Source organism: Solanum pennellii, chromosome 4 (assembly GCF_001406875.1).
Source record: "Solanum pennellii chromosome 4, SPENNV200".
Lineage (NCBI taxonomy): Eukaryota > Viridiplantae > Streptophyta > Magnoliopsida > Solanales > Solanaceae > Solanum > Solanum pennellii.
In genome coordinates, this window is record NC_028640.1 from 7,601,589 (window position 1) to 7,618,651 (window position 17,063).

At 27.7% G+C, this 17,063-nt stretch overlaps 1 long non-coding RNA gene and 1 pseudogene across 1 annotated transcript; both read left to right on the top strand.

Annotated features, from left to right (window-relative positions):
* Positions 1 to 10,358: 10,358 nt before the first annotated feature.
* On the top strand, positions 10,359 to 11,834 carry LOC107016368 (annotated as a pseudogene).
* Positions 11,835 to 15,718: 3,884 nt separating this feature from the next.
* Positions 15,719 to 16,646, top strand: LOC107016224. Its single transcript, XR_001456435.2, has 2 exons — positions 15,719 to 15,842; positions 15,929 to 16,646. It is a non-coding gene; the product is annotated as an uncharacterized LOC107016224 (long non-coding RNA).
* The last annotated feature ends 417 nt before the right edge of the window (positions 16,647 to 17,063 follow it).

A 17,063-nucleotide genomic window follows, 5' to 3' on the forward strand; every position in this document is an offset into this window, starting at 1 on the left:
GTGGGGATTCACTTTTGAATAGTAAAGTGTGTAAGAGATTATCATGGTAGTTTAAGTGTGTAAGTGCCTTTTTGATACAAGTTCAAGGTAGAATATATATATATATAATATTTCAATATTTTCAATATATATATTATTTTTTGACTTATTTGATTATCATTATTCGAGTTTCTTATACTTTTTTTCTTTCCTTTTTAGTGTAAAGAAAAAATTTAAAACTATTTTTTTGCGGTGATATTGTAATTTAGTTTTTGTATTTGTAAAAATAAAATAAAACAATGGGGCGTCTATAATAAATTTTACAAGAAAATTAGTGAAACATCAATAAATTTCACCATCAAAATAATAAATTTAAATTAGTCATTGAAATAAAAAAGTAAAAAAATACGTGAGAGGAGGATCAAATATACCCCCATGGATTATATTTTTTCAAAAAAAAATTAAAAAATAAATAAATTAATGTTTTCACTTCTGTTAGAGGAATATGGGACATATGAGTTGTTTGTATAACAATAGACATATAGATATGAGCCACTTTCAAAATGAATGGTATATCAACTATAAATGACAAAGTTGAGGGTTATATCAGATCCTTTTTCCTTAATATTATATGCTTCACATTTAATTGTTTTTAGGAAATAATCTCTTTGTCTACATAGAGTAGAGGTAAGGTCGGTGTACTATCTATAGCATCTATCCTCCTCAAATCCCACCTATAAGATTACATTGAATACGTAACATGTTGATGTTGATGTTGTATACTTGAGATTCAATTCTTTATTTCATTCTCTCCGATTTCTTTGTTTAAAAAGAAAAGAAATGAATTGTGATTATTTATTATTAAGAAGATTCTTTGTTTGAACCTAGCTGCATTTCGGAGAAACTTTGTTCTGTAAAGAAACATAGACATGTATTTCACACTTTATTTACAATTTCAGTTGCTCGGATTCTTCATTTTTGCTATTGTATTCATGTCGACAAAATATGAGTGTTGGTATGAGATATATGTCCAATTTGATCAACCTATTTTGGGTACTTTGACCAATATCAATGGGGAAAGTCTAGACAATTTTAATGATTGATCTAATCTATACAGAAGCTAAGTTGAAATTGAAGAAAATGGAATACCTTTAATTTCTACATAGAAATTTCTATGTCACTCATTTTCCTCTGATCTCCTTCCAGTATTCTCCTCAAGTTCTCCACATAATATTATCATAATATAGATTTTGTAACTCTATTTTTAGATATTTTGATCATTTTTAGGCGAATCCGTGCACTCATATCCATACATGGATTCATATCTCTAAATCTTAAAATTTGAATTATGAAGAATCTGACCTTTAGGTCCACACTCATATTGAACATCCGAATCTGAGCAACTTAGCGTTGATATAGTTAAGGTGCATGCTAGCTGACTTGGCATCACAATTATATTTTTTTTAAAAAGACTCACAATTGACGTTCAAATTTATTGTTTTATGGATGATTTTAATTTTAAATCCAGAACTTTAAAATGATGTTAACTGTCAGGAAGAATAGAGTCTTCTTTGTTAGTGTGTTAAGTTGAGAATAAAGACAATCTTAGGGTGTGTTTGGCATGGAGGATAACATTTTCAAAAAAATATTTTTTATTTTTTAATGTTTTATTGGCTCAAATGCTTGAAAAATGTTTTCCAAATTATAGTTTATATTTTAAAATGAATTTGTTATTTTATAATTTAGTTAAATTTAAGAAGTTCACTTCGGCATATTTAATAATAAAGAAAGTGCACAAATAGCCAATTTTGGAACTCATATTTAAGTCATAGTCAAAGTTTATAAATTCTTTTGTGTCTGTTTAATCACTTAAAAATAAACTTCAAAATATAGTACAATTGAAGTTGTAAAAATCTCCATACAAAGTTACATGCTTTATTTAAAGTTTGACTTATGCATGCAAATTTCAAATATTTTCGTATATTTCAGATATATGCGTATAAAATTTAGTTTGATAGTGCTTAAACTTGAATTTTTTTGAATAAGTGTTTGTTTTTGAGTAATTGTGTCCTTTGTTGATATACTTATATTCTTATACCGAATTAAAATTGACTTATGTTATATGTCATGTTTGTTTTTATTTTTATCTGCTCAAAAGTGCTAAAGTATTTCACGTTACTGGCAAGAGTTGAAACAATTTGAAATGGTGTCATTCTCTTGATTTAAACTCACTAATTCACTTAAAATATCTTTAAAATAACTATCAAACATTTTCCGATAAAAAAAAAACTAATAATTTTTTTTAATTTTATAAATAAGAGAAAACTTAATCATTCGTGTACACCAAGTTAATAAATGCATAATAAATAATTATATGTAATTTTTTTTTTGATTTTTCTATTTTTTATTTTAATATAGAATCGTCTTTGTTAAAAAGTATTTTACTAGATGAATTTTTTTAAGTTCTTTTTTGCATTTGATTATGATTAATTAATATGCTTTCTCACTTAACTAAATTATTTACTTATAAAACTTGATTATCGATACTGGATATTCACACTATGTCAATAGATACGTGGCGGGAAATTTGTATATTTTATATAGTGTTTTTATCTCTTTCATTCATAATAATTATTTTTTAGATTTTTTTTTTTGCTTAATTTAAAATATTTCGATGTGTATCTGAACTTGGAGAGGCATCAATTCGAATATCAAACACGGGATATAATTACTTTTTTAAAAATCAAACAAATTATTTAATAACAGTAAATCAAAATAATTTAATATGAATATCGGATATATAAATAAATATTTGTCATTATTTATGTTATGTCACTTTAATTCTTCTGTCTCATTTAATTTTCTGGTCAAAATCTTCCAAAAAAATGAATTTGATGCATACCTTCTCTCTTTATTATTATTATTATTATTATTATTATTATTATTATTATATATAGTCTATATACTTCTGCCTATTTGCTATTTTTGGTTTCTTTATTAAAGACACCACTGATCAACTCCACCTATTCTTTTTGTCTCTGTACGTACAATAATAATTAAAAAGAAAAATTATGTGATGTATATAAATATTTTAATTATATTTATGATATTTAATATATAGCTATAATTAAATATTTTTTTTTTTTTACAAAAACATAGTTATATTTTGGGTTTATGAAATTTTTAAGTAATTACATTGACTAACTTGAACCAAGTATAAAAACAATAGTTATGTAGAACTCATTTCTTTATCTTACTTCATTCTAAACTTTTAGATCTGTTTATTTATTAACGCAATTCATTTTTACATGTTTAAATTCAGCTTATCACACTATTTGACACCTCTAAATGTAATACTCTCGTTGCTTTAATTTATGTGATATTTTTCATTTTTCGAAAGTCAAATATTTTAGGTTTGATCGATAATTTAAGCATGGAATCTTTATTTTTTTTTGAAATGAAATTTATGTATTTATAAACTATGTAAAAAGTACTATAAGTTATAATAATTGATAATTAAAAATATTTAAAAAATTATAATAAAAATAAATTTGTTCGTATCTCAAAATCCAAAAAATATTATGTAAATTGAAACGAAGAAAGTAACTATGGGTTATATTAAAAGTCAAAAAGAAAAAAGGTTAGAAGAATAATGGTGAAAGAAAATAGAGAAGAGGTACAAAATTTTGTCTAGCTTCTTATGGTGATTGTTGACTCCATTATTTACTAACATTCACTAATTTGTTAAAACAAACTTTTTTTTATTTACAATTTTTGTCTAACTCAAGTAGATGTTTTTTTTTTTTGTTATTTTGTGTTGTGTAATTAATATTTTCCAACTTTCAAATATCTCATATTATTCTAGGTACATAAACAATAAAATTGAATTAATAATTGGAGATTATTTCAAATGAGTATTTGTTTATCAAATTTGAAATATGAAATTTGTCAAGTATTCACTAGCATAACTTCAAAAGTTTTTTCATGTTCAAAAACAATATGAACCAATTCATGTCCAAACGCCTCGGAAGAACGAGTATTAATAAGCATAGGTAGAGTCAAGATTTAAAGTTTATGAGACTCAGTCCGTAGTAACAACAACAACATACTTAGAATTATTCATCAAATGAAGTCCGCAGAGGCACACCTGACTCCTACCTTTATCGGATTGAATTTTATACCAAAATAAATGCTTATTCCACTCTTTTGCTACTTGTTACTTTCTTGTTGTCGGCTTGTCGCTGAAAGAATGATATTAAGAAGTAGTAGTTTAGACCTTCACTTCCGCACAGTTCTAAATTTGTATCCCAACGATTAAATGATGTAGGGAATAGGATTCTACTTCTCTTCTGGACTTGATAAGGCATCTTGACTAACAAGTAACGAGCAAAATCCTGGACTTAGACTAATATTTGGCTAAGGTGAAGCTAAGAAAGTTGTAAAGGAATGTTTCAAATAGATGACTGAGTGATAAAGGATAATTGAATGATATGTAAATTGATGTTGATTAGTTGGTTGTATGGCAACTGTGTTATATCCATTTCTGTAGAAGATGCTTTATTTATGCAAGTAGCAATTGGTACCAGGTTCAACCCACTATCTAACCGTGCTAAATATTATATTTCTAAAGACAGAGCAAGATTTAATGAAGTGGCATAGTGTGTGACTCATATTGCAAGTCAACTGATTCTGTTGCGGATAGTGTTCGGCCAACGTTACTCAAAGGGGAAGAGAAAGCAGTTACACTGACAGACAGGGAAGAACATACTTTAATAAAATGTGTTCATACACTCCGCGCGCGTTATAAGAAACAATTCTTGTATATGTGTGTGTAAATTATATCTTTCTAAGATTACAGAAATGAAGGCCAACACTACTTAACGGTAAAAATCAATTTGAGATCGGAAGTAAAATCTTAGAAATACTACAGTACATAGTCGAAACCACATACAAGTTGAATTGTGGACAATAGGCCAACATTGCTTGCATAAACTCCTACATACACCACTACTGTCAAAGTCACTGCAGTGAAAGAATTTATCAAAAAAATAGTAACTTTTTAACTCGTACGGTTGTGGTTACGGAGTTCAAGCTGAATCAGCCGTCTGGCCTAGTGTTATCGGATAGTAATGTTGGCAAGGCCAATGATGCATCATGCGCGTTTCAATTCAATTTGAGAACATAAATCATACTATTAACCCCCATAAATCATAAAGCAAGTAACAAATTCCCATAATCTAGAGTACTTTCAACACCTTAAATCAGCTCTAAATTCCTAGTGAAACAAACAGCCAATCCCTTTTAGTGAAAAATCATGATTCCGCTACAACACACATGTGATTACCAACCCATACTCACAAACTATCTACTAATCTTAACCCACCCATACAATTCCCCATTATAAAACAAAATTGCAAAAAAAATAATCAAAAAGCTATCTGCAATAGTAACAAGAGAATCATCATCCTTAGACTTAACCTCATCATCATCACCAAATGCTTTACCAAGCAAACCCTTTTGCACCTTTTGACAGAGACTACACGCCATATGCACAACCCTCACAGCCACATTCAATTCCTCCGAGTATTTCTCCTTCTCCATTATCTCTCAACACAACAAATTTGAATCAAAATCCAACAATTTCACAACACAGAAACAACTCCACCGGCATATTTCACATTCATATTTTAGTTTTCCGATAGTAAAACAGAATCTCTCAGATACGCTACTCTACCGGAAAAAGTTCCTTTTGTATCTTCTTTCTTTTACAGCTTAATACATTATGCACCACTTTTTTGAGATACACACCAACAAAATATGACACAGTCATTCATATATATATATATATATTATATGTAATTGCACGTTAACAAAAATCTATTAACAAAAATAACAAAATAATTTTTGAAATATCTTTTTACATATGAAGTGAATAATGATCAAGAGAAAAATGTAATTATACACTAATAAAAATCTACCAAGAATGATAACAAGAAAATTAAATAGTTCTAGAAACATCTTACCATTAACTTATTTTGTTATTACTTGATTCTTTTCTTTTGTGAGTAATTGTGATATCTGCTTTATTATTTCTCTATTTTACTATTACTTTAATTTAATTCTTAATATTTTTTCAATTCATTATGGCTATACAAAATGTTTAGTTTTTATATAAAAATTTATTATGAATTAATTGTTTTTATCTTTATTTTGGTTTTAATTAATATACTTAAAAATAAATAAGTGTGATAAAATTAATAATATATATTAGATTGAAATTAAAGAGAAAAAAAGTTAAAAAAGTAACTTAACAAAATGATATATTTGCATTAAAAACGACCAAAAATAAAAATGTAATTTTATTCTAACGAAAATCTATCAAGAATAAATAATTCTAGAAACATCTTTCTATATATGAAGTGAATAATGATCAAAGATAAAAATGTAATTTCATGCAAACAAAAATCTACCAAGAATGATAACAAGAAAATTAAATAGTTCTATAAACATCTTTAATTATTCTTATTAGTGTTACCTCATTCTTGTTATTTCTTTTATTTTTGATGAGTTTATACTCTTCAGTCTTATCACTTCTTATCTTTCTCCACACTGATTTTCAAGTTTGATATTACATTGTCTAGACATTTCTATTGTTTCATCCTTACCGTTCAACAAATAGACATAGTCATTTCTAATGCAATTGTCAATAAAAGTAACAAGATACTTTTTCCCACCATGAGATGGTGTTAACTTCATATCACAAATGTCCGTGTAAATCAATTCTAAGGGATTAGAATTTCTTTCAACAGATTTCAACATAGTTAGATTCCACAAAAATTTGATATTTTTATTTATTACACTCAAAGTTATACAAAACTTCTAAGTTGATCAGTTTTCCTTACAATGTTTTGTAATTGACATGCCCCAAGTGTTCATATCACAAATATTGACTCAAGCAAGTAAGAACAAATAAAAACATTGAGTTCGAAAAGCTCTTCACTAGGTTGCTTTTTTCTCACTAATATTTTGTTCTTATTTCTTACTGTTTTATGTGATACAAACATTGTTTAGAGTCATCATTTGTCAAATGTTCTTTTCAGAAGGACCTTTCTATAACTTTCAATTTGATTGTTAGAACTATCCATGAATAAAGTCTCATCGGGTTCAATAAAGGCATTATAGTCCAGATATTACTTTTACAAAAACATAACAAATGACTATTCACCAATATTCATGTCTATGGAAATACTTTTCATGAAAAATTACATCACTTCAAGTGACGTTTTTTCATAAAAGAACACAATCATTTTGAATAAGTATACATATAATTTGGTAGTTTCATACTAGTCATATCGTATACTAGTAATAGAGAAACTCAACAACCACAATACCAAATATAGTTCAAGAATTTTGTGGGTCTAACATGATACAGAAGTATCATTGAATTTCATATATTTTGCTCCAAAGTTAAATTAGACACCAAGTCCAATCATAAGCAAAGAACCACGACATTTTAAATGTGATCTCAAAAATATTTTTCAAGTGTTTTAAAATAATTTTTCCACATACTTTTCTAGACTTTCAAAATGTCATTAACAATATGAATCTCTTTTGAAAATATTATTCTACAAAAGAATTATATTCCTTCAATTCTCTTTGAAAATGTTTACACAATGTCAAAGTTTATTCCATAGAGACACAAAATCACAAACTCTAAGTCATTGGTATTTTTCCTCTATCACGAAAAGACATACCACTTAGTATTCTAAATACTAACAATAAGGACCAAAAAAAATACATTCATGCACAACTTTGGATATGCACAAATAGACACTTAAACTTGTATAAAGTTGAACAAATAGACACACATGTCCTACATGTCATTTTTTGTCCTATGTGTATCATGCAATGTAGGATTCATGCGTTTATTTATTTAAAAGTTGGATAGTTAAAATTTTTGTTTGTGCATTTATGAAAGTTGGAGATCAAAGTTAAAATTTAAATCCAAATTTAAAATTCAATATATATATTATGCCTAAGTTCTTTGTTTAGGTGGATGATTTTACAAGTTTGACCATAAAAAAGAATTTTCAATATAGTAGATTATAAATTGTAATTTGTGAGCATACAACTAGATGTTAGTTCTATGACGTATAAATATGTATAGTACGTATTAGATACTTGTATCATCCAAAGACATGTCAATTATACACATACTAAAAAGATAGGAGAAATAACAATAAACTTAACAGTACTTGTATCTTTCACTTATGTGTCTAAATAAAATCGATGGTTGAAATTCATTTTTCATCAAAAGATAAAAAGAAAAACAATTTTAACCAAAGTAAAGAAAGGAAAAAAAACACTAATAGCAATAACTGCAAGAAAAACTCTGCGCCATATGATTTATCTGTAGAGCTACATTAAGAATAAGTTAGAAAGATAATTAATTAAATTATAAATTGTACCAATCAAAAAACTAACATTGTCTTGAAAATTTTAATGCTCCTTCACTCTAGAAAAAATTACTGACAATTTATAAGTAATTTTACAATATTAGTTTAATGGTGTTCACAAATAGAAAAAAAAAACGCAATTTAGTAAAATTTATATCTGACCACAGAAACAAAATAAATATTTCATTAACGAGGAATTTTTTTTTTCGTTACTCCCTCCGTACGATATTATTTGTCGTAGTTTCTATTTTTAGAGTCAAACTATAAAAATTTTGACTAACATTTTAAGATGTATATTTTCATCATATTAATATGCAAAAAGTTGTAATTTATAGTACATTTCATATAGTTTTAAAATATCTAATTTTTTTATTTAAAATATTAAATTAATATGATCTAATTAATCTTTAAAAATTAATTAAATTGACTTTTGATAAACGCAATATAACAAACAATTGCCAACGGAGGGTGTATTACCTTCAAAGTTTTAGATTACTATGATGTTGACTAATCTATCACAAAATTAGTCATATTAATTAGAAATTGTCTTTAAATTATTTGGAAAAGAAGGTGGGAATATTTTAATAACCAAGTAAATTCGAAATTTGCAAAAAAATCTTTAACATTTTTACGTAAAATTAGATAATTTAATAAATTTAAATTATTATTTTTTCGGTTTTAAAAAGAATGAGCTAGTTTGACTTGGAACGGAGTTTAAAAAAAGAAAGAAGACTTTTTTTAATATTTGCAATTTTATTTTATATATTTTCTGGCTTAAAAATATATTTGCTAATTAAGTTTTACAGTGTTTCTTATCGTTTGCATTTTTATTTTTTAACGTTTTAAATTACTTCTGCTAATTTAATGATAAATTTTAAGTTTTTTTTTTTCAAAAAATCAAATTAAAAACTGTAACCAAGGGAATAGGATTTATTTTTATTTTTAATTTTAAAAATAATTTTCATAATTAATAAATTCTGTTTTTCTTTTCGGTGCTGACATTTGTTTGTGGTTTTTTAATTTGATGACATTTCTCAATTGTTGTAGAATTGCCGCTTCATTTTTGTTAAAGTGCATACTTTTTTTAAAAGAACATTTAATCACCATATTTAAGTTATTATTTAATCGTGGAGTAACAAATAAAGAGGTTATGTGAAAAAAATTATTATGTGAGAGGCATACTAATTATAAAAATATATTTAATCATATTTTTAAAAAATATCGTGTTTTTAAAATAAACTTTTTAAAGAACGATCTTAAGTAACTTTTTAGCTCTACATTTGAAGTACGAACAATTTTTAGCTCTACATTTTAAGTACGAAATTAATTCTGAGTTAGACGAAATCTCTAATGAACATAGTGACTCTCTGGTGTATTAAACTACTTTTGAAAGAAAATGAAATATCTCAAAATGCTCATTGTTCATTTCTTAGAAGTATTATATTATGACATTGATTAGCATGGATGGTGTATGTTATAAAGTCTATTATATTGACTTGATTTTGTTCATAGGTGAGCCAAAGACAACATCTTATTTTATAGCACTCTAATTTTATTTATGCGGATCTCTTTATTTCATGTTTTACTAGCTTTCTAAAGGACCTTTTTACTCTATTCATATGTTTCTCGTTATGATAATCAAGTTATTTGCATTGACTTCGTATTTTAATTTATATTTTTAATTTAGTAATGTCAAGAATGAATATTCACGTATAAAATAACTAATATTTTTTATTAATTATTTTTATTTAAATCAAATATCATCAAGACATAAGTATGTCGCAACTAAAGTTGTAACTTTTTGTAAAAAAAAAAATAAAATCGTTGGAATGAATTTATTATATTTCTTAGAAATGATTAAATCTTAGATAATACATACAATTTTTGAAGGATCCTATATATATAATTATATCAATTTCTACTAAAATAACAAAATAAGATTAAATAACAAAATAAGATTTCCATTGGAATTAGATGTGTCCGGTGGATCTAGGGTTTTTGGTTAGGTTATTATCTATACATGGCGGCTGGTATTCCCTATTGCTGAGAGCGCAAGAGTTGACGCCGGGATGGAAACTGCTGTATACGATTTTTCGATGGCTGATTGATCGGAACTTCAACATGATCTGCTTGTTCGAATTGCTAGGCGTTTGAATCTCATTGAAGACTATCTCAATTTTGGGACTGTCTGCAAATCCTGGCACTCTGTATCCACCAAGGACAATTTCAACATTACCTCTCTAGATCCCCTTGGTTGATGCTAGCGGAGGAAGAGGAAGACGGAAATTCCATCCGGAAATTCTTCGGCCTCTATAATGGCATGATTTTGAACAAGAGGATTTCGAAAGCCCGCAGAAAACGGTGTATGGAGTCTATGGGTTGGCTTATCATGGTAAGAGAAGAGGAAGGTGAAATTAGTACGCTACATCCCTTCTCTGGTGTTAAAATTGAATTACCCCATCAAAATAACACCGTTGAATACAACCGTTACCGGACTGGCTTGAAGATGTACTTTTTTTACAAGGCAGTTTTGTCCGCTAGTCCTTCTCATACATCCGACTACCTTCTCATGGTCATTGAAGGAGCATTTAAGTTTTTAAGTTTCTGGAAACCAGGACGTGATATTAGATGGACTAGAGTTACATTGCAAGGAACCGATCGCGTGCGTACGGCTTTTTATGATTTGATATATTTTAATGGCCAAATTTATGCTGTGGATTATTCCGGTGATGTGATAGTTTTTGATGTTGCTGATGCTGTTGGCACTCAACCTACTAAATATCATATCGTAGCGCACATGCCACTTCCACCTCAACTTCGTCGTGGACAGTAATACATTGTAGAATCACTAGGATCATTATTTGTAATTTTGCGAGATGGTGTTCATTTAAGGTTACCCAAAGATGATCGTGACAGGATACCATTAAAGCTCATCCCAGATGATGATGATGATGATGAGTACACATATGGGACAACCAATTTTCGAGTTTTCCAAGTCGATTCAGCTGCTGGCATAATGACGGAAACCAGGGAATTAAGGGGGGACACTGCTTTTTTTCTAGGTGCTAATAGTTCTCTCTCAGTCCAAGCTTGTCAATTTCCAGGAATCAAGCCCAATCATATTTATTTCACAGATGATTGTTTTTTAACATACCTAGCCTATGAAGAAGGAGGAGGGTTGGACATGGGGGTGTTCAACCTAGCAGATGGCAGCATTCAGCCGCATTACAATGGTGTTTCCCTCAGTCGTTTTTGTCCTCCAACTTGGGTAACGCCAACTTTGTATTAATACATAACTCATCCTTGCTATTGTTTACTCAAAAGTTTTTGAATTTAAACTGTCTGATGTATCTTTCTTGTTTTCATATAATTGGATGCTTGAGTATGTTTTAGTGATCCAAACTTCATTTTGTTGCTGTTGCACTTTCTCCAATTCTTTAAAACTCATTCAAAAGAATCAAATTAGAAAATAAATGCAAAAACAAAAAATTGATTTCACTCATTCAAAAAAATTAAATTTAAATATTTCTACACACCCATTTTGGGTTTTCCTCAAATATATGATGGAGGTGAAGAATGATATTATTTCTTACTTAATTAGAAGTCTCGAGTTTAAATTTTAAATATGAATTTTTTTTTGAGATTGTATATCTCTTCGAATAAAGCCTTACACAATTTCAAATTTAAAATACTTTAATTTTAATGCATATGTCGGATAGAAAAAAAAAGTACAAAAATAAAATTATGTTAAATATTAGTAACAAATAGAAAAATGCTAGAAAGAGTTGGGAGGAGAAAGTAAAAGTAAAAAGAAAAGATTGAAATGGAAGAGAAAAGGAAATGAAATGAAATGAAAGTGGAACGTGTGTCCCATTAACCTGTTTTTCTTTACAGTGTATATTTCCTGTTTTTCTTTACAGTGTATATTCCTGTTCCTAATTCGACTCTGTAATTCATTTTTATTGTGTTACGCGGTTTAAAATGTTCGTTAGATTTCACTTTTTTAGGAGTATGCCAAATTATATAATTTGGATTGATATTTTAAAATCATATTGATACGAAGAAAATTATTAATTATATATTTTTTTCACATAATTTTAAAATATATAAATGATTTAAATAGTTTAATTAAATAAACTTCTGAAACTTTATGGAAATTATAAATCTCTAAAATCAAAATGTAATTAAGTGACAATTATTTTGAACAGTGGGTTAATAAGTAACTGAATATATGATTTGACAGATTAGCTTGAAAATATTTTTTTTTAGCTCAGAACGACATTCCCGACATATGAAAAAGGAGATGCATTGTGTTTTTTTTGTTCTTTTTGAACAATCAAATAAACAGATCTGAAAAAATGGCTAGAATAATTTGCTGTACTATTTTTAGAAAAGCTCTTATATGTACTCATAGCATGACAAATTGAGGAAAAATTAGTGAACGTTATCCCTTAATTACAAATTTATATAAGAAAATCGTCAAAGATTTTCTTTTATATGTATTATATTAAATCTTATATCGGAAAAAAATGTAATTATTTTTTTTAAAAAAAAAATTAGTGCTTCTCCAAACCTGCTTTTAAGTCGATTTTTTTTATTTTTAGAAGTGTTTGATAAATATAAAAAATGACTTAAAATAAGTAAAAAAAAAGACTTATATCAAGTTAAGAAGTGTTTGACGAAGTCAAAAATAACTTAAAATAAATTAAAAATAAAAAATAAATGTCCCCCAACTTTTGTTTTTTGACTTTAAAAGCTTTTTATTTTTACCCATAAGCTACTTTTTTTAAATTAATTCAAATAGGCTCTTAATTTTAAAATGGGAAGAAGCTAAGTCCAAATATGTTATTTCACTTGTCATCTTCAATAGTTGGGGGGAAAAATGCGTCTGGTTTACAATATTATTTTAACTATGTCATTATTATTTTTATTTAATACAGAAGTATTTAATTTCAATACATGTGCCTAGGTATTTATCAGAAGGGGTAAAACAAATTTATTCCTACACAATGCAAAAATAGGTCAAATTATACAAGGGTTATTATTGATTCCCTAAGCACAAGCATACATGTAACACAATTTAGAATATTACATGTATGTGAATAAATTGGATCCTGTACTTGAGATTAAAATATTTTTTCAATACCATGTAAATAATTCAAACAACTAATGTAAAACATTAAGATAATGTAAAGTTTAATATGTGTTATGTGGTAATTAAATAAAATAGGTAAAACAGTATTATTTTATAAATAATGGTAATACATAAATATAATTGTCATTTATGTTTTTAATGTACATACTCTTATTTTGTACATTACGTATATTCTGTTATAAAGAAAATAAGAAATAGTATTGTCATAAATACATCCGATGAGTTATAATAGAATGATTGGAATTCATTTATCAAGTCATTGAAAGAGAGCGATTCTTAAGGTTTTCTCGTCTAGAATCGGGCTAGAAGTGTTTTGGGGGGAAATTGGTTTTTAGGTTTGAGGATTTAACATGTGGCGCTGACGTGTAATTGGGTTGAAGTATATTGGTAAAAATTTCTACGTGGGGAAGATTCATCTCACGCGCTCAATTACCAAAAATAATTTGTTGAAATTTGGCTCCACATCAGCCAAGAATATTTAAAAGGATCAAATTATTGGGGGTTCAAGGATTGAATAAGAATCTGGGTCAGTTTAGGTACCTGGGGTAAAAATCGAACAACTTTAAGAACCTGCGTATGTATTTGACCATAAATATAAAACGTTAATCGTTGTCTTCAAATTGGCTTGTTGAAGTTTCTACCAAGTTCTTCATATGACGTTGAGATTTAATTTCTGTATATAAAATATTATATCAAGTTGTTTATATTAAGACCTGATATTTGTCTGGTCCAAAATATTTAAGTCTACAAATATACTATTGCATTATGAATCTGGACGACTTTGAGGAAAAATAAAATCACAATCGACGTACGTTGTTGATTTTTTGAGTTGAGTTTTGACAAAAGAAAAATAAATTGGAGGAGACTATATAGTTAATAGTATAGTTTATATTATTTATTAATATGATATCATCCCTGCCATCACAGCCAATAAAAGTGGATTAAATTTCTCCAGTCTCTTTGGCACTATGTTTTTTATAAATAACATAAAAAATTTATTAGGAAAAAATCATAATATTAAGCTTATTATTAGGTGTACGGACAACGGTGGCAAATGTATACTAACTGGAATCTTCAAAATGATTCTTCTTTTAGAATTTTGTTTGTTCTACTTTTTCTTTTAACTGATTTAAAAGAAAGAGAAAATTATGTAATTAAACTAATTTTTATTATTTAATTATATATTATAGTTATAATATTGATTAATTATAAAAAATGACTAATGTGTAAGATAATGATTAAGATGGGTTCCATCATTTTTGTATTAGACGTGTGTATTCACATTTCCTCTTTTGTACAATTTTTTCACTCTCTCATTCTCAATTTAATCTCTCAACTGATCAAAATTTTAAATTTTGAATCATCCTTTCTAACCCTCACAATCTTGCAAAATAAGGTAATTTTTTTTAATTTTCATTAGTTTTGATTTTTCTTTAATTGTATAATCTTTTCTTCTTTCAATATTTTTCATAATTCGACAACTAAAGAATCCTTTGGAACAATCAGTCTAATCATAAAGGAAGAATCTTCATCAAAGTGAATCACTAGAGGTGTACATTTGCATACAATAAATTTGATTGAGAATCTATCTTTTTCGTTGGATTTAACTCAAGATTTTGAATCATTTACAGATTCTACTGCGAAATATAAAACTTTTGATTCAAACACAATATATAAAGAGGTTAAATCTAAGTTTGTTAATGACCCTATTCAATACAACGTTAAATGACTCCAGGTTGATAATTCTTGTAAAAAAAATTGTACAAAAAGCATATTCAAGCAAAAATGCCTCAAAAACGACGATTATGTTGAAATGGATCAACAAATAGCAGATGATTTTGATGTATAGCCAGATTTTTATTTTTTCTTTTTATATTTGAATAATTTAAGTCATACAACATAATAAATGAATTGTAATCTCAAATAATTGTATTTATTTTATAATTAACATCAAGCATATGTATGAATAATTATTGTGTTATTGTTCATTACTTTACTACTATATTAGAAGAGGGCTATTTCAACATGCCTATATCATCACATTTAAGGTTATTTTTGTCTTTTCAACATTCAAATATAGCTAGGTGTCTTGCTTTTGTGTCTTGTCCTTTCAATGCTTTATTATAGATTAGGTGTCTTGTGCAGGGATATTTTCAATGACACATCATTAGCTTCATCTTTCAACTTTCTTCCTTTATTGCTTTTTACTTTGGTTGCTGAAAATCTCTTCTATTTTTTCCCATTCATCCCAGGTAAGGCTCCTTCAAATTTTTTCTTTGATTTCTCTAATGTTTTATTTTTCCCTAAACTTTGATGGTTGTTTTTTCCTTCTTTCTAGCTGTAATCGTTATTCTCTATTTGTTCCCTCTTCTTCGCCACTCCTCCGGCGACGAAAACCAGCAGCTCCGGCTACAACTCTGGCGAAGAATCCCACAACGGTCAACGCTCGCCGAAGTCCGTTCTACGGTGTGCTTCAACTTCATTTGATGAATCTCAGAATAACGAGGAAGCTTACCCTCCGATATCATGGACAAAAATGACATTTCCATGTCGGAAAACTTCTGCGATTTTCCACCGTTCGAGAGTTTCTTCCCCAATGATTTGTTTCAGTTCGAGAACCCGGTTACCATATCCGACTTGTTTTTTGAACCGGATACTTTACCCGACTGCAATAACATGTTATTCGGATCAAGTACTACTGATTATGGTTTCGGATCTTCATCCTGGCCCGTAGATGATTTCTTTCAGGATTTCGGAGATGTATTCGGGTCTAACCCGCTTGTGCCTCTTTGATTTCATCGGCAGATTAATCGGCGATAAGTATAAATGGTTTAATATTCGTAATTTTAAAATTTAATTTTGTGTTCAGTTTACCAGTTTTGTTTAAATTTGTTGATTAATGTGAGTGATTAGTGAGTAATTAGTAATTAGTAGTATTAATATGTAACAGCTCCGTCACATTAACGGTGATGCTGATGGATGAGATTTTGCGGTACAGTGTTGTTTTGGTGTTTTGTGCTTCGTTAATAACAATAAACGACTTTAGCAATTATTAATTATTCACTAATTATAATTTTAATTGCTAATTAATTATTGATTTTTCTTAATTGTGAAGGGGTGGGGTGAGGTCTGATAAAGGCACGTGTACGGACACGTGACTTTAGTAGCAAAAGAATTAGGTGAAAGAATGAAATGGCATAAATGCTTTTAACCTGCATTCACATATGCTTAGCCTTAACGCATTCTCATCCTTCAAATTTTATAATTCGTTTTGTTAGATATTCCATATGTGTATTCAACATTTGAATTTAACAAGATACATAATATATAAATCGAATACATTAAAAATTAATTCCAATACATTAAAAATTAACTCAAATATATTATAAAATAAATTAAAAATAAATATATAATATAATATAATAATATTTTTATATAATATAATATAATAATACTTTTATAAAACAATAGGA